The sequence below is a fragment of the Lissotriton vulgaris genome, chromosome 9 (assembly GCF_964263255.1).
Source record: "Lissotriton vulgaris chromosome 9, aLisVul1.2, whole genome shotgun sequence".
Taxonomy (NCBI): Eukaryota; Metazoa; Chordata; class Amphibia; order Caudata; family Salamandridae; genus Lissotriton; species Lissotriton vulgaris.
Genome location: NC_141697.1, coordinates 319,837,577 through 319,856,943, shown reverse-complemented (window position 1 = coordinate 319,856,943; position 19,367 = coordinate 319,837,577).

Here is a 19,367-nt window from a genome sequence, read left to right as displayed (position 1 = left end):
CCCTAACATATCTTTGTACAGTAATGGTAATGCCCTTCTGACTGTATCCAACTTTGTAAAGGCTGCATTACTTGCGTGTATTGAGTTCCAAAGTTACACATGGGCCATTGTTCCGAAATCAGAAGCCTCCATATGGATGAGGGAGTGATATCTATTTTTTTTATAATGAAGTCAGGCTCTATTCTTGACCCTTGCTCTATTAGGATTCTTAAAGAGGTACCCCCCTTTTTCTCTCATTTGATAACTATTAAGTGTAATAACTTATTAGAGATGGGTGTGGTACCTGCTTTTTGTAAATCACCTTTAGCTACTCTGCTCTTAAGAAAAAGAGATTCTTCTTTAACTATTGACCTATTTCTCTTTTTCTGTTTTTGCAAAATTCCGGGAGAGCTGGGTGCATACACAGCTAGCTTCTTACAGTGAGGAAAAGGGGTGTTTATTAAGCACCGGTCTTGATTCAGATCCTGCTTCAGCACTGAAACCGTACCTACGGCATCTACCAATGACATCGGTGTGATCTTGGATGGAGGATGTTCATCAGCACTCATCCTCCTTGATTTGCCAGCTGCCTTCGATACAGTTTCTCATGCTATTTTACTGGAAATGTTATTTGCTTTTGGCGTGGGAGACAAGCCACTCAGATGGTTTGAATCCTTTCTGGAAAATAAAACTCAGGCAGTCCAGATGGCAACTATTTGCTCAGATTTTGTTTGTGGTGTTCCATAGGGGTCTGCTCTCAGACCCACTCTTTTTAAGATGAATGTTGCTTCCCTGACAGATTTGATTGCCTTTTTTGCCTTTCGATTTTATGGCTATGCGGATGAATCCCAAATAATCATTGGCATGAAAGGCAACATTTCCCAACTCCAGGAGCATTTCAAAAGCTGTTTGATCAAGGTAGCTAGCTGGATGAATGCCGGTACTCTCTGGGTAAATTCAGATAAAATGGAGGATTTGATATTTGAGACTCCCTCGATCTGGTCCTCTTGTTAGGGGAATATTCAAAAACAGCATCCACTGTCCGTAATTTAGGCGTGCTATTTGATAGGAATCTCCCATTTGAGTTTCAGATGAATACGTTAATGTCTACTTGCTTCCTGCTAATGAAACAACTAAAGAAGATCCTCCCTTTTATTCCTCAACATTCTCAACAGTTGTTGGTTCAACCCCTGATTTTAAGCAGCCTGTACTATTACAATTTTCTATGCTGGCCTTCCAGGTTACCATATAAAGTGGTTGAACTTCTACAAAATGCAGCAGCTAGGTTGATTTCTGGGAGGAGTAAGTTTGGCAGCGTCTCATCTTTACTTGGCCAGTTACGCTGGCTCCCTGTTCGTATGAGATGCTGGTTCAAAGCCCTTTGTATGCTTTATAAGGCTCTTTCCCAGTAGTACTGTGTTTGTATATATCTGATATGTTTAAGAAAAGAAAATCTTCCCAGACTGCTTTGCTCGACCTATGCTTGTTTGATCATGGTATCTAAATACCATAGAGCAAGATTGGGAGGATGGGCCTTTTCTGTGCTTACAGATCAGGCACAGAACACACTGCAGCCAGAGTTCCACCTTGGTCTGTATTACGCATTGTCATTGTTTGTGCCCGGCGCACCTTTTAAAAGGTGTGCTGGCACAAACAATGAAAATCACCCCATTATGGTGAATGTGCTACCCCGAGGGCAGCCCTGAACCCATGCTGCCCCCAGGGCTATGCTTTCATGTAAAAATGCGGAGCGGCTGCTTGTGTTTTCACAGTGCAGGCTGCAGCCGCCTGCACTTTTAAAGGGGATTAGAGATCCCCTTATAGGTGGGTGCAGTCAGTAACTGCACCCACCAGCAACGGGATGTCCATAGGACCCCCTTTTTCCCCTCCAGAGGGCTGCTTTCTGGAGGCGCACTCACAGTGTACTACCTTGAAGGTGGAGCACTGTGAATGCGCCCCTGAGAGCTTCTTTGCCTCTCCGCCCACATCTGTAATATGGTGCGGGCGTAGAGGCAAAGAAATTCCCATTTTTGCTTAGGGCACGACCCCATGCAAATGAGGGAGCACCTGATGGTAGTGCTGGCGCTTTAAGTGCACCAGCGCTATCAGTATTACTGAAGGGGAAACACAAGCATCTGCAACTCCTTCTGTAATAACCAAGTGCCCTGAGGCACAATAAGTGCCTTTTGCACCCCCGGGGCACTTATTGTAATACGGCCTGTAGAGTTTAATATCTTAACACCTTCCAGGGCTTTAGGAACCCATTTGTTTACGTATTCATTGCCAGGAGCCATTGAGTATGAGAGTTGGTGTAAAGAGTATATTAGTTTGCTGGGCGCCAGGACAACCTCGTGTAATTGTGCACTCTATAAAACTAATAGATAAACACAATAAATACGTTGTGGAACAGTCTAAGGTCATACTATGTGTGCAGGGTCACTGATATGATTAGAAACCTGAAAAATAAGATCCCTGCATGAGACCGTATCATAATGTTTCTGTGCACCTCTACACATATAGGTGAATGCATGATGAGCATCCCTGTACGTATGCAAGAGGCACCCAAATTATTTTCAGGGATAACTCCCAGTGTCAAACCACTGCCACTAGTCTGTAGATTAACAGGGTCTATAATTTTAAGTAGCATGTTATCTGGAAATGGAGAGATGATGTGCTAAGCTCCTACCAGATACAGCCATCTGTAGAACCTAAAATCCAAAGGCTCTGTGATCAACACCATCAACAACAATGATGATGATGATGTCTAGTGCTATGCTCCAACAACCCCTGAGAATAATCACCGACATGTGTTGACTCTTGCCATATAATGGGAATTCAACTTCTTAAATTGGGCCCAAGGTTCAAGCACTGCTTGAAAGTATCTGCACTCCAATTTGTAAAGGCCTTTTCCATAGCAAGAGAAGTGAATGGAGGGAATGAGCTATCCAGTAGTGTGCAACTAGCCAAGTGAAATAAGAGCATAGGATGATGGCAGGGGTCCTGAAGCAGAACAAACCTGCTTTGGTACATAAGTAATAGTGAAGTCAGTGTCACCATCACTATGTTGACCAGGCGTTTCCTAAGTATTTTGTAGTCTAGGCTCAGTATGGATAAGGAATGAAGTTCTCTCTGGGCATCATTAGGGCAAAGCCACAATTATCTCCTCCCTTGAAAGGATTGGGTGTCAGCCCTCAGGCCTTGATGAGTTGTACAGCTCTACAATTCATGACACGCTTTGCCCCTGTGTGCATCCTAAGATTCCACCGCACCAGGGATCCTACTGCTGCCCATCAAGCATATCACCTTTCTCTGTTATCACTGTGACAACTGGGGTCTCTCTCTCCCTCTTTCTCTCTCTCTCTCTCTCTCGCTCACTCTCTCTCTCTCTCTCTCTGTCTGATTGTTGGTATGCCTTAAGAAGTATGCTTCCATTAGTTAGTCTGTCAACCAATATGGATGTGAGATGGGTGAGTAAAGGAGGGACAAATATTCTACCAATATATAATTAATTTCAGTTTGCATCTGATACAAAGTCTAAAGACTCCCCTTCAGGACTACTAATTCCTGTCAGTCCTGGTCCACATGTAAGAGCAATTGTAGTCGTTCCCCTGCCCTGTCTCCTTCAACATGCTGCTTAGGCACCTACATGCTGAAATAGAGGCATTGCAATCATTACATAGGTTCGGCATGCTTGGTCTCTGCCTCTATTGACTCAGAGTTGCTACTGGCCCATTACTATGTCATTTCATGAGTGTACATTTCCTCTTCGAGTTGAAGCAAGTCCCTAAATATCACCTTTCTTACAGCTTTTACTTCACTAATACATGCACCGCAAACCACCCCATTGAAAGCCTTCAATCTCACACCCCTTTACCATACCAACTTGACTGAAGTGGTATCTAAAACTTGGCCTGTCTCGTATCAAGTTCATGAACAGAATAGGATGGCTAATCCTGGTTACGGGGATGAGACTGATGGAGCAAGGTAAAGAAAAAAAATTTCTTCAAACTTGTGAAATTGATCTCCTATAACGTTAATTGAATTAACAAGCTTTTGGTGAAATTATTAATCAACTTAGTTTAAGAATACATTCATCATTACACGTGAGAAAGACTAATGTGCTTTTTGTTGCATACGCAAAGAAAAAATAATAAACTAACCTTGTCTATTGTTTTTGTCAGTATTAAATGCGGCAGTTAAATTAATGGCATGTGCTTTTTTTACGTGCTTATGTTATGTCTTTCTGTGATAAAGAGCTCATGGAGTTCCTGTTCAAAAAGGAAAGGTAACTATAATGCTGCATTTATGTGCTTTTGCTAGGTAACATAATTAACAGGATTAATTAGTAAAGGGAGAGGGTAACAGAATGGGTCTCAATTCTTTAATTAATTGATGTCTTGTGTTTGTTTAATAATAGTTTCCAAAGTGAGGCCTAAAGGTCATTCAGAAAATATGGCTGACAGAACTGCAGACGCGAAACCTTGTCCAGAGTCGAGCATTTGCACATGCGTAGCAGTGAAGATTTTTACTGCATTCTCATCGTGAAATGAAAAGCAGTTTTCTTTGGTTGTGCTGAACGTGCTCATGGAAAGATTGCTCAAGGACAGGAACTTGATGTGTCTGCCAAGGTTAGGAAGTAAATGTTCGAAACTCGAGGAGAAAAGTATCTTTCTAGAGGAAGCCTAAAACGTGGAAATAAAGACAATAGGGCTTATATGAAGCCTGGACTTGGTCAAGAGTCGGAGATGACCTAACAATTTTTTATCATGGACTGACACAGGACAGCCAATGAAAAGCTCGGATTTGTTGAAAAGAATATAAAATGTAGAAAGTTTAGCTAGAGAGAAAGGTATAAAGTCTGACACTATGAGCAAGAAAATAACTCTTACTTTCCGATTCCTGAGTGTCGTGACATGCTGATGGACCTTTGGCGCATGTAAGACCAGCAGACTTTTAAATGATCTTTTCCCCTTTTTAGGTGAAGTTAGAAATAGTCAGGGAAATAGATTTAGGGAATGGAAACAGTTAGTCTGCTAATACTTCGTTTTTCTGAGTTTGCTTTTAAATGTCAGTCATAAATTAATTTCCTAAAAATGCTGCTTTCTTAATTGCTTATGAAATAAAGATTCTAAAACTTTAAATGCTTTTCCTTATGAATAATAAAGAAAAATCTTGTTTATTCATGATCTAGTTACCATCAGTTGATTCAATCGCCTTAGGGGTCTGTTTAATAAATAGTGGTTGTTTATAAAACCATGGTAAAAATGATAAACTGCAGTTGTATATAATAATGTAAATAATAAGTGAGTAGATTTATTAATCATACCACCTGATTCAGTTGCTCAGATATTGTCTCATTGGTTGATGGGCCTTTATTTGTGTTTTGTGATTAATGGTGAGTATTGAGGTGTTAGGTAGCGTTTATAAGACAGTTTTTCAATCGGAGCGCTGCATCAATTACTTGGTAGCAGAGTTACGGTTTCTATGGTAACTAGCATGTTACATTGTTATTACATAGTATTGATGTCTAAACATGTTAAGTCTGTTTTGTTGTTATATGTAGTCGAAAGGTTTTTTCCAGCAGTGTGAAAATTCCTGGTTTGTGCCGGCATGAGAAGTGTGACAGGTGAAGTTACACAGTGCGTTTGCTCTGCTTCAAAATAGTGGTATCGTCGAATATCACAATTGTTGTGGCCGTACAGCTCAAGTTTAGGGATTTTAGGTGTGTAAGGTAAAATGTATAGTGAGGATTGTCTATGAAATTGTAACTTTCGAGTACAGGGACTTCTGTCCTGTTTTAAAACTCACTGTGAAAAGAGTAGTAGAATTTATCTAAGCTTGAGTGAAGGGTAAGGAAGCGCCGTATATCTTACTGGCGAATGAGGATTTCTATTGGTGGGTTAAAGTCCTACTAGAGATTTATGTATGCATGGTTAGGGATTTTCCTGTATGAATGTGTGTAAATGAATTTGTAATATACGATCGAGTGAAACTCTAAATTGTCTCTAAGGAGGTATAAAATATCTCTGTATTTGCATTTAGAGGGAGAAAAGTTTGTTATTAGCTGCTAGAAGGGTAAAGTAGCTTTACTTTATCGACAAATTTATATATTCTGTGAAAATAGCGTCGTCTATTTCACGTGAAAGGAATACTGAATGTTTGGGAAAACTATCACTTTATTTTAGCGAAACAGACAAATGGTTTGTTTTTGTGGAGTTATTGACTGGATTAAATTGAAAGTTTTGTAAATATGACGCTGTGAAAATATTTTTGTAAAGGAGGGGTCAGTTTAAGGAGTGAGTTGAGAGACAGAGAAGCTGCAGCGGTAGCATACGTCACAAGAGTCGCGCTGTAATTGGTTAACATACATCACAGTATTTGCGCAGCTGATTGGCTCATCCTGAAAAACTGTAATTCTATTGGTTGAGCAAAAGAGTGACGAAGCTTAACCTGATTGGTTTGTTGGTGAGTTTCGCACAAGGATTGGTTCAAGTTCAAGTTCAAGTTCAATATTTGTATAGCGCACTACTCACCCAGAGGGTCTCAAGGCGCTTGAGGGAGGGGGAGTACTTTACTTATCGAATATCCAAGTCTTTAGTTGTTTTCTGAAGGAGAGGTGGTTCTGTGTAAGGCGGAGGTGGGTGGGGAGAGAATTCCAGGTTTTGGCCGCTAAGTAGGAGAAGGATCTTCCCCCCATGGTGGATCTATGGATGCGCGGAATTGCGGCAAGGGCTTGATTGGACGATCGTAGTTGGCGGGTGGGGGTGTAAAAGGACAGGCGTGTGTTGAGGCATTCTGGTCCTAGGTCGTAGAGGGCTTTGTGTGCGTGGGTGAGGAAACAGAACGTTATTCTCTTGTTGATGGGGAGCCAGTGGAGGTCTTTCAGGTGACCGGAAATGTGAGCTTGGCGGGGGATGTCTAGTATGAGTCTGGCTGTGGCGTTTTGGATGCGTTGGAGTTTTTTCTGTAGTTTGGCTGTGGTTCCGGCGTAAAGGGTGTTTCCGTAATCCAGTCGGCTTGTGACCAGTGCGTGGGTGACCGTCTTTCTTGTTTCGGTGGGGATCCACCGGAAGGTTTTTTTGAGCATGCGTAGGATGTTGAAGCATGATGATGAGACGGCGTTGACTTGTCTGGTCATCGAGAGGGAGGAGTCCAGGATGAAGCCCAGGTTACGTGCGTGGTCCTTAGGTATGGGTGCGGTTCCCAGGGCCGGTGGCCACCATGAGTCGTCCCAGGCAGAGGGGGATGAACCTAAGATGAGGACTTCTGTTTTGTCCGAGTTCAGTTTTAAGCGGCTGTTATTCATCCACTCGGCTACTTCTTTCATTCCTTCGTGTAAGTTGGTTTTGGCGGTGTTTGGGTCTTTGGTGAGGGAGAGGATCAGCTGGGTGTCGTCTGCGTAGGAGATGATGTTGAGGTTGTGTTGGCGCGCGATGGATGCGAGGGGACTCATGTATACATTGAAGAGGGTGGGACTGAGTGATGATCCTTGTGGTACGCCGCAGATGACTTCGGTGGCCTCTGATCTAAAAGGGGGGAGGCGGACTCTCTGGGTTCTTCCGGTGAGGAACGAGATGATCCAGTCCAATGCTTTTCCTTGTATTCCGACGTTGCTGAGGCATTGTATGAGGGTGCTATGACAGACTGTGTCGAAGGCTGCGGAGAGGTCAAGTAGGATGAGGGCAACTGTTTCTCCGTTGTCCAGTAGTGTTCGAATGTCATCTGTTGCTGCGATGAGGGCGGTCTCGGTGCTGTGTTTGGCTCGGAAGCCGGACTGTGAGGGGTCGAGGGATTTGTTGGATTCGAGGAAGGTGGCGAGCTGACTGTTGACAGCTTTTTCAATGACTTTGGCAGGGAATGGGAGGAGCGAGATGGGGCGGTAGTTCTTAAGTTCAGTGGGGTCTGCTGTGGGTTTCTTCAGAAGGGCGCTGAGTTCGGCATGTTTCCAGCTTTCCGGGAAGGTAGCGGAGTTGAGGGAGCAATTGATGACGTCTTGGAGATGGGGTGCGATAATGGAGTCTGCTTTGTCAAAAATGTGGTGGGGACATGGGTCGGTTGGCGATCCTGAGTGGATGGAGTTCATCAGGCGGATGGTGTCTTCAGTGGTGATTGGGTTCCAGGCGCAAAGGTTGTTAGAGGGGGGTTTTGGTTCAGAGGTGGGTGGAGTGGACTGGTCTCCGGACTGGTTTTCAAAGCTGTTATGTGTGTTGGCGATTTTGTTGTGGAAGAATGAGGCTAGGGAGTCGCAGAGGTCTTGGGAGGGAGTGATGTCGTTGGTGCCGGCGGTGGGGTTGGTAAATTCTTTGACGATGTTGAATAGTTCCTTGCTGTTGTGGGCTTTGTTGTCAAGTCGATCCTTGAATGCTGATTTCTTGGTGGATCGGATCAGTTGGTGGTGTTTGCGGGTGGCGTTCTTGAAGGTGGCCAGGTTGTCAGTGGTTGAGTTTTTTCTCCAGGCTTTCTCGAGGGTAAGACAGAACTTCTTGGATTTCTTAAGGTCATTGTTGAACCAGGGGGGTTTTTTGCTACCTTGCTTGTTTTGAAGGTTTTTCAAGGGTGCTAGTTCGTCGGCGCTGTGGGTGATCCATTGTGTGAGGTTAGTGGCTGCTTAGTTTGGGTCCAATGATTTGGCAGGAGGGTTTTGGTGAAGCGATGTGAGGAGCTGGTTGATGGTAATTTTGTTCCAGTTTCTTCGGGAAATTGGTTGTGGGTGGTTGTGGGTCGTGGTCTTTTTGTAGTTGAAGTGAACGCAGCTGTGGTCCGTCCAATGAAGAGCTGTGGTGTGATTGAAGGAGATGTGCTTGCTGGAGGTGAAGATTGGGTCGAGCTTGTGTCCGGCATAGTGGGTGGGGGTATCAACAAGTTGTTCGAGTCCATGGTTGGCCAGGTTGCCCAGAAGGGTGGTGGTGTTGCTGTCGTTTTTCTTTTCCAGGTGGAAGTTGAGGTCTCCCAGTAGAATGTAGTCCTCGGAGGGGAGGGCGTGTGGGCTGATGAAGTCAGTGATATCTTCGCTGAATTGTGTGCGGGGTCCTGGTGGCCTGTAGATGAGGGTGCCTCTGAGTGTGGTCTTGGGGTCGGTGTGGATCTGGAAGTGAAGGTGTTCGGCGGTAGCGAGGTTATCATCGGAACTGGTCATGATGCGGATGGTGTTCTTATGGACGATGCCGATGCCTCCTCCTGTTTGGTTGGTGCGGTCCTTTCGGATAAACTTGTAGCCGTCCGGGATGGCTATGGGGATGTCGGGAGCTGATGAGGCGTTCATCCAGGTTTCTGTAGGGAAGGCGACGTCCGGCGATGTGGTGTCGAGTAGGTTCCAAAGGTCAATGGCGTGTCTGTGGTCCGAGCGGGTGTTGAGCAGGATGCATTTCAGGTGGTTAGTGTCGGAGCTCTTTTTGGAGTTTGTGGATTTGGTGTGGGTCCTGATGCAGTCGAACTTGCAGGAGTGGCAGGTGAAGGGTCCATGGGTGTGTCCTGGGGCGGCTTGGTAGCAGTTTGGTGGTCGGCCGGGGTTAAGGCTGAGAGGGTTGTGGCGTCGTACGTTATGCGGGCGGAGTGGATTTTGCGGGGGCCAGGGGGTCTGACGCTGGGCGCGGTCCAGGCGCGGACGGGCGTAGACTTACCTTTGGCGCACCTTCGGCGCGCATAGGGTGCGTCCGCTGCGCGTGGACGCTGCGCGTATGTTGCTCTGACATAAGTGGAAAGTGGAGGGGGGTGGAGCGAGGGAGGAGCAGCTGGGAGGCGGGAGCGGGGTGGAGAGGCTGGCTACGAGGCACAACAAACAAAATGGCAGCGAAAGCAAAACTGAAACAGGTTGAGATTGGGGCACAGAAATGAATGACGCTATGGGCAGTAGAACCGGCAATCAGGCAATAATTCTTAATTTAAAAGTTAAGCAATGCGAGCGCTCCGACAGTCAGATTGCACAGATTAAAATGCGAGCAGTGAAATAACTTGCGCAAATTAAATGCGAGCAAAGGACACAATAATTATTTTGCAGCAGTGAGCAATAGAAGGCACAAGATCTTTACAAGTAATGCGAACAAGAGCTACGATACCCAGGCACCAATATACTTTACAGGCAAGAAGTGTGAGCCAAGCGCTACGATATCCAGGCAGGCAGCGTGGGGAGCGACCGCTTCTCACAGAGTCAGAAAGGTCACAGCGCTACTTTCAACGGGACGAGCCTTATCAGTCAGTGGGAGGGGGGAGCAGCTGGGAGGCGGGAGCTGGGTGGAGTGGCTGGCTACGAGGCACAACAAACAAAATGGCAGCGAAAGCAAAACTGAAACAGGACGAGATTGGGGCACAGAGATGAATGACGCTATGGGCAGTGGCACCGGCACAATCAGGCAATAATTCTTAATTTAAAATTTAAGCAATGCGAGCGCTCGGACAGTTGGATTGCACAGATTAAAATGCGAGCAGGGAAATAACTTGCGCAAATTAAATGCGAGCAAAGGACACAATAATTCTTTTGCAGCAGTGAGCAATAGCAGGCACAAGATCTTTACAAGTAATGCGAACAGGCGCAACAATACCCAGACACCAATATACTTTACAGGCAAGCAGTGTGAGCCAAGCGCTATGATATCCAGGCAGGGAGCGTGGGGAGTGACCGCTTCTCACAGAGTCAGAAAGGTCACAGCGCTACTTTCAACGGGATGAGCCTTATCAGTCAGTGGGAGGGAGGAGCAGCTGGGAGGCGGGAGCAGGTGGAGAGGCTGGCTACGAGGCACAACAAACAAAATGGCAGCGAAAGCAAAACTGAAACAGGACAAGATTGGGGCACAGAGATGAATGACGCTATGGGCAGTGGCACCGGCACAATCAGGCAATAATTCTTAATTTAAAAGTTAAGCAATGCGAGCTCTCCGACAGTCAGATTGCACAGATTAAAATGCGAGCAGTGAAATAACTTGCGCAAATTAAATGCGAGCAAAGGACACAATAATTCTTTTGCAGCAGTGAGCAATAGCAGGCACAAGATCTTTACAAGTAATGCGAACAAGCGCTACAATACCCAGGCACCAATATACTTAACAGGCAAGCAGTTTGAGCCAAGCGCTACAATCTTTTACGAAGTAAAGGAAAGTGTTTAAAAACATGGATTACTATTTTATGAAAGAAAAAGAGAAAAAGAAGCTTTCATGGTTTCAGAAGTTAAAAAATAAAATTAAACCTGATAAGGAAATTTCAACGTGAGCCGAAAGATTAATTCATAAGTACAAAACACCTGCAGCTTACATGTTGGGTGAATATGGTTATCATACCTGTCTTTGGATTGAGAATTGGATGAAGTATACTGAAAATGATGGTGTATTAGCATAGCCGGAAGATGGATCATTTAACATAGCAGTTTTGAAAAACTTAAGAGAAAAAAATGATGAAACTTGTACCAAGGCCTAGACCTACTCAATTTGAAGCTTTAGTTGAATGGGACGATGAAATGCATGAATTAGAAAGAGAGAGCAGAGGAGTATCAAGGGGAACAGGATTAGGTCTTGGTAGAGAAACTCATCAGGATAGAATGCATCGATGGAGAAGCGCAGACATGTGTGATGGCTTGTATCCAGTGAGACTAATTGATGAAGTAACTGGACGAAAAAGTACCAATAAGAAAAATAGAATTAGTGTAGAAAGTGATTCAGAGGATGCGGTATTAGAAGAAATTTATACTAAAAAGCTAACTTATACTAAAAACAGATGAAAGTGGAGATGAATCAAAAAAGTGAAAAGATCGTGGAAAAGAGCTTGGAGAGTGGAATATAATTTAGCGGAACCAGAAAGGAAGCTAACAAGAAAAGGAGATAATTGGCCAAATGAAACTGAAGGCCTAACATTTAAATTAGTGAATAAAGCAAAAGAGCAGGTGAATGAGATCACAAGTCAAAAAGAAGAAGACTTAAATAAGAAAAAAAAAGCAGGAAAGAAAATAGAAGTGATAAACAGCAGAGCAAAGAGAATAGTAAAGCCAAATCAGAAGTACAAATCACCTGAGTGGACCTACATTATAATTCCACCAGTAGTAGAAGTAAATAGTAGTCAAGAACATTTTGATGATGCAAGTGATAATGATTGATTTTATTCATTAGGTGACACAAGGTTAAAGAAACTGTGTTAGGTGACGCAAGGTCGAAAAAATTGTGTTGGCTGGAAAACACATTGATGTATGACATAAGGTCGAAGAAAAGCTGTTAGAGAATAAAGTTATCTGTTTAAAAAAAAAAAAAAGAGGGGAGTATATTTGGTAATTTTTCATTTTTCATTTTTATTTTTGAGTTTGAAAGTAAAGATGCCTTATACTAATAATAATTCGAGATGCTCATTTCTCAAAAGATGTTGCAAATTGTCTTCAATATGTGTAATTATGATAATTTTAGTTTGGCTAATTTTAGCTGTCATTTTTCCTTTTGGAATAGATAAAGAAATGTATAAAACTAATATGACTAGTAAAGTTGTAGTTAATCATGAAAAAGATGATAAGACTAATAAAATTATTGTACATAAACCAGAGATTTATCAAGATAGATCTGTGGGAGATTTTTCTAGCAAGACCTTTTCAAGACTTTTATCTGAATATGTTAAGGTGATGGACGGAAAAGACTGCTATATTTGTGTGAAATTACCTACTTCTGTGTCTGAAGGTGTTACGTGTAATATGCTTCCTCTTACTTATGGCATAACCTGTAGTGTAATAGCTAGTTTGTTTTATAAAACTGGACGTTTAGAATACTATTAATCAGATTTTGATGAGATTTTTGCAAATTTAAAAGTTGAAAATAATTTGAATAAAGTGAGACCTGCTAAACAGATGAGGGAATTTTTCCTAACGACTAGTGAACTTACTTATGAGTATGCTTTTAGAAATAATTTAACATGTAAATTGAGAACAGAAAAGAAGACGTTCTTAAATATGGTGGAAGAGAGAAAGGCAATTTACAAGCAAAATGAGTTGTTGAAAACTATTAAGTCAAAATGTTGGCAGATTGAAGATGAAAAGCTCAATGGTAGAAATGAAAATGTTGCAATTCATATAGATAAACCTGTTAGTGGAAAATTTTGTTTAAGAAGAGATAATGCTTTATATGATAATTATTTTGTAGGTGCAAGTCAATGTGAAGATACTTATCGTATTATAGGGGGTTGGGGATTTAAAGGAGGCAAGGATCCAATTTTCCCAGGAATTTATTTTGTTTGTGGGAATAAAGCCTATTGTATTGTATTGTATATTGGATTTATATAGCGCTTATCACCCAGGGGTCTCTAAGCGCTTGCCTTGGGAACCCGTCCTGGCTTTTCCCTGTGAGATAGCCCCTACAGGGCATCCCTGAGGTGAAAGCCAGGCATCCCGCCGCGGGGGCCGTTGTGGAGATTAAGCAAGCTTAATGCCCAGAGTTGCAGAGTGTTAACCCATGATTAGGTCAGGCACCGAAGCGAGAATTATCGAGTCCGTGGACATTTGAGCTTAAGACCCTGCCGCGTCAGGAATTGAACCCTGGTCCCGGGTCTGACCTCTGCTTCAGGGTCTGCCTGCTCTAACCAGTGAGCCAAACTTCTTCACCTATTACAATCTTCCTGACCACTGGTATGGGACGTGGTATGTAGGTTTAGTTTTTCCTAAAATTTTTCATGTAGATAGAAATGCAAAAGGTACATTTGAAATTGGGAATCACTTGAATAGATTTAGAAGGGAAAGCTTTACAGAAATTATGGGAGATATATTTGGTGCATTAATACCCATGATAGGAATAACTCTGAAAGCAAATAAAATCAGAAAAATGTCCACAATTGTTGATAGATTGTCAACAGATACTGCAAGTGGATTTCAATTAGTAAATACAGAACTTGTTGCCATGAGAACCATGGTAATGCAGAATGGTCTTGTGCTACACATTTTGCTGGCAAAAGAAGGTGGAGTCTGTGGAATTTTGCATGTTCAACATTGTTGCACTTACATACCTGACAAAAGTCAGAATATAGTGATGTACATAAAGAATATTACTGAGTTACATGAAGAAGTAGAACATTTAGAAGACGAGAGTTTTTCAGAACGCTTAGGTAAAAGATTTGCAGCAATTAAACATTGGTTTCAAGAGTTTGGTAGTTCAATCATAGGTAAAATAGTTTTTCCTTTAATAATCATAGCTATAGTGATACTTTTGTTAAAAATTAGTTGCATGATACACAAGAGAAGAAAAGATGTAATAGAAAAGAAAAGAATTTGCAAACTAAGAAAGGAAAAGGAGAAAGAATTAAAATTAGAAGTGTTTTAGAGAACTCAATATGAAAAATGCAGAAAATAAGGTGAATATAAAGTTTAGAAATACTAATATTAAGAAAGTCCAAAACATGTTAAAGGGTTGAAAATGTATAACATTTTTGGGTATTATTTGGTGATTTAAAAATCACCAGATGAGGGAGTTGATGGAGCAAGGTAAAGAACAAAATTTTGTTCAAACTTGTGAAATTGATCTCCCATAACGTTAATTGAATTAACAAGTTTTGGTGAAATTATTAATCAACTTAGTTTAAGAATACATTCATCATTACACGTGGGAAAAACGAATGTGCTTTTTGTTGCATACGCAAAGAAAACAATAATAAACTAACCTTGTCTATTGTCATTGTCAGTATTAAATGCGGCAGTTAAATTAATGGCATGTGCTTATTTTATGTGCTTATGTTATGTCTTTTTGTGATAAAGAGCTTATGGAGTTCCTGTTATTCGAAAAGGAAAGGTAACTATAATGCTGCATTTATGTGCTTTGCTAGGTAACATAATTAACAGGATTAATTAGTAAAGGGAGAGGGTACCAGAATGGGTCTCAATTCTTTAATTAATTGATGTCTTGTGTTTGTTTAATAATAGTTTCCAAAGTGAGGCCTAAAGGTGGTTCAGAAAATATGGCTGAAATAGCTGTAGACGCGAAACCTTGTCCAGAGTGGAGCATTTGCACATGCGTAGCAGTGAAGATTTTTACTGCATTCTCATCGTGAATTGAAAAGCAGTTTTCTTTGATTGTGTTGAACGTGCTCATAGAAAGATTGCTTAAGGACAGGAACTTGATGTGTCTGCCAAGGTTAGGAAGTAAATGTTCGAAACTCGAGGAGAAAAGTATCTTTCTTGAGGAAGCCGAAAACGTGAAAATAAAGACAATAGGGCTTATATGAAGCCTGGACTTGGTCAAGAGTCGGAGATGACCTAACAATTTTTTATCATGGACTGACACAGGACAGCCAATGAAAAGCTCGGATTTGTTGAAAAGAATGTAAAATGTAGAAAGTTTAGCTAGAGAGAACGGTATAAAGTCTGACACTATGAGCAAGGAAAAAAACTCTTACTTTCCGGGTTCCTGAGTGTTGTGACATGCTGATGGACCTTTGGCGCATGTAAGACCAGCAGACTTTTAAATGATCTTTTCCCCTTTTTAGGTGAAGTGAGAAATAGTCAAGGAAATAGATTTAGGGAATGGAAACTGTTATTCTGCTAATACTTCGTTTTTCTGAGTTTGCTTTTAAATGTCAGTCATACATTAATTTCCTAAAAATGCTGCTTTCTTAATTGCTTATGAAATAAAGATTCTAAAACGTTAAATGCTTTTCCTTATGAATAATAAAGTTAATAAAATTAGATTTGAAGAAGACAAACTGGTCTTGTTTATTCATGATCTAGTTACCATCAGTTGATTCAATCGCCTTAGTGGTCTGTTTAATAAATAGTGGATGTTTATAAAACCATGGTAAAAATGATAAACTGCAGTTGTATATAATAATGTAAATAATAAGTGAGTAGATTTATTAATCATACCACCTTTTTCAGTTGCTCAGAAATTGTCTCATTGGTTTATGGGCCTTTATATGTGTTTTGTGATTAATGGTGAGTATTGAGGTGTTAGGTAGCGTTTATGAGACAGTTTTTCAATCGGAGCGCTGGATCAAGACTCACACACACATCTTAAATGTTGTTGCTGTCAATGGAGAACTGGGGTGGGAAAGACCTATCCAGTCTGCAGTCTACTACACCGTCTATGCAAACAGTGTGGCCTTCAATCAGTACCCAGCCAATCGGTCCCATATTGCAGGTAAGAAGTCGACTAAGAGCACATTTTGTGACAGAATCCATGCTGGCTACCTTCTGTAGGTTCTATTGGTCAAATTGTGCTGTACTGCAAACGGGCCTCAGAGCAATAGAAGGCAGAAGCCAATTCAGAGAAATTAAAAGGAAGAGCAGAAATAGGATGGGGATACTAGTCATCATTTGCTCCACACCATTGCCCCACTAGCCCCAGTCTGCTATTCATTGTGAATCTGGGTACTTCTATAGCTGTACACGTTACAGTTCATCGGGTCCAGGGCATGTTGTGTAGCGCACGTTTCCTCCAACCATGAGGACAGACGTCTTACCAGGAGTGCTTCTAGATTCACCTATCACGGGAAACATCCTCTCCAACGAAACTTTTTCCACGCAGTACCTTTACAACGCAGGATTTACAACGCAAGTAGTTACAACGACTTGTGCTGGAGGGCGCTGTAGGATAGGGAATAGTTTAATTTACTATCCAAAACCTACCCTACGGGGACTGGAGTTGGAATAGTAAATTAAACTATTCACTATCCAGCGCCCCCCAACGCAAGTCGTTGTAACGACTTGCGTTGTAAAACCTGCGTTGTAAAGGCATGCGTGGAAAAAGCATGCGTTGTAACGACATACATCCTCTATCACACAATCTCACTGGTATTCATGGGAGTGACAGGTGGATCTGAGGCCTCAGTCACAGCAAAGACTTCCAACCCCTCCCCCAAATTTGTTAAATGAGCTCCTGGTTAACCGGCAAGTACTGAGTCCCAGAGTGTCACTTTGCCTCTGTTTTGTATCTTTCCCAGTTAGTTAACTCAGCCCTGTACTTCATTCTCTACTTCTTGTTTAACCATGCCCAGGCTTCCTCCAAGCCCCATGCTGCAACAACATTTCTAAAAAAGGTGGGCCCCTCCATCTGTCACTGTCTTCAGTTTAGCAATGAAGAACATAAAGTTGCTAGTCACAAAACCATTGACCACCGTTCATAACTGAGTGATTCTTTTGCTGGAAAACTATAGTTAGAGAGGAATATATAACGTATGCAGCCTCATAATTTAGTTGTCCTTCCTGTCATTCCTTCCACAATATGTAGTCACATCATGATCTCTGTAGTTCAGTAACTTGGCTACTTATGAATAGAGTTGTAGTGCAGGGTGGTGGTGCCAGAGCTTTGTGCATATGCTCTACTAGCAAAAACTTTGGGAGAACCATTGGCACCACAGCCTTACTGAATCATTTCGGGAGGATATGTTTGACTCTTGGTTCTTCCATGCCCTTAGGTGCCTCAGCACTCTTAAGATGTTGCTCCTGCTGCCTCTCTCTGTATTCTCCGCGCTCTATTCCAGGCCTCCAGTATCACTAGGTTCTTTTCACACATTGCGCTCTCTGATCCTAACATATCTGTCAGTAGGAGTTTGCTTTGATTGCCACAGAGGCCATTTTATGTCTCGAGCTGTTCTTCTTTCATGTGTCGCTTGGAAGATTTGAATTAACGTATCCGATGCTGCCTATCGCAACCATCACCCTAGGTCCCAGTGAGTTCCTTGTCATGCTCCTGTGCAGTTTTAGTGAGCTGCTGGCCATGAGGATTTCTATTTCCCCAACTCCAAAGTTTAAACATGGAGGGGTGCAGACCTTAGCACCAGTAGTGAAGTAGGGTGGCTCCATCTGGGTGTCACTGTCTTTCCGAAAGGTTTCTGTCGAGTCAGGCACTCTCCCCCTTAAGGCTTATGTGGCCGGTATCAGCAGTTGTGGCAGTGGCCATCAATTTTCAACTTGTATCTAAATTTCTTGGTCCAATTCCAATGATGGGGATGGAACAGATGGGAGGAACCGTCCCAGGCCTGCGAAAGACGGCCTCTGTCTTTAATGGTGGTCCCTGCCATATTGTTCCAAGTCAGTAGCGGTTACTTAGCTCAATCATTTGGTAGAGGGCTCAGTGGATTGCACAAGGCCTCCTCTTCAACTGAAGGGTTCACCACTACTTCAAAAAGTGGTTAACTGCTTATCCCCAAAAAGGAAGTAGCGAATTCTGATTCCAGCATCTAGATGCCTCACTGGGACCATTGGGCCCCACTCCTCTCCAGATGTATTCTGAAAGAGATTTGTGGTATTCTGAACAGTCAGATGGGTGTTTGTAGCAGGCCCTTCTGCTCTTTGTCACAGTTGCAGGTTCAATTTCATCCATAAGGTGCCATCTCCTATCAATTTCCCTGGTACAACCATCACAGGGCCTATGCAAAGGATCGTTTTTTTAAAGAGCCCCTATTTATGGGTGTAGGGCCAGACATCATCGGCCCCACTAAACCCTCTTGATGCCTCAGCTTCCCAGCTTTCTGGTCACTAACCAAGAAGCAGCTGCTGACCCAGTTCTGTACATGGGAAGGGAGTGGTAAGTAGGGGTAAAGGGGGTGGCCATCACAACCCACCAGTTGCTAAAGCGTTACCAGGCATCCTGGCTGGTTCTGGCTCTCTCTCCTCTCCTTCCCAGATAACTTTTGTGCTGAGTCGGGAAGAAAGCAGGTGAGTCATCAGGACATGTCGGAAGAAACCCCCTTCAAACAGAAAGATCTATCATCAGTTCAAATTCAGTTACTCCCTTCCATTTCTGGTTTAAATTGAATTTCATTCTGACTTCATTTTGGCTAGTTAAACATTTTTAAAATATAGTTGGTGTTTTAAATTGTTTCTGCGATATACTGTACGTGGTTTTATTCTGCTATTATATCGTTTGGTATAAGCTGGTTTTAAATGTTTTTATGAAGTTGTACCCTGAAATAAAAATATTGATGGTGATGAAACCATCATCAAAACAGAAAGACCTAAAATGAGATGAAATTCAGTTACTCTCTTCATTTTCTGGTTCAAATTGAAATATTTCCACCTTCAAATACAAATTCATGTGGCTTCAGAGATTGGAGGACTCTTGACAACTGGGTCAATCCACAAATCCCTTTAAATACAGTTATTTATTGAACATTGTGGTGGTGACCTAGGCATAGGTGTTCATACACTACGGAGAAACATGAAACAGGTCAAGGGGCAACTTTCAGTCTCCCAGAACCTACGATAAAGATCAGTGGCCGAGAGATTAAACTATTATGGAAATATATTAGGAGAAAAAGCCCCATAATCAAGTTGCCGTCTTGAATGTTGCATTCAATCTTTGCTCCCATCTTTGAATATTGGCAAACATTTAGCAGAAATGTGTTTTCGAGATTATGCTGGTGCATGATTTACAGACATAGGTTCAAAGAATTTAAAGGAAAACCATAAGGTACGCTAAGGCTCTGCTTCCGGGCAGGGCTAA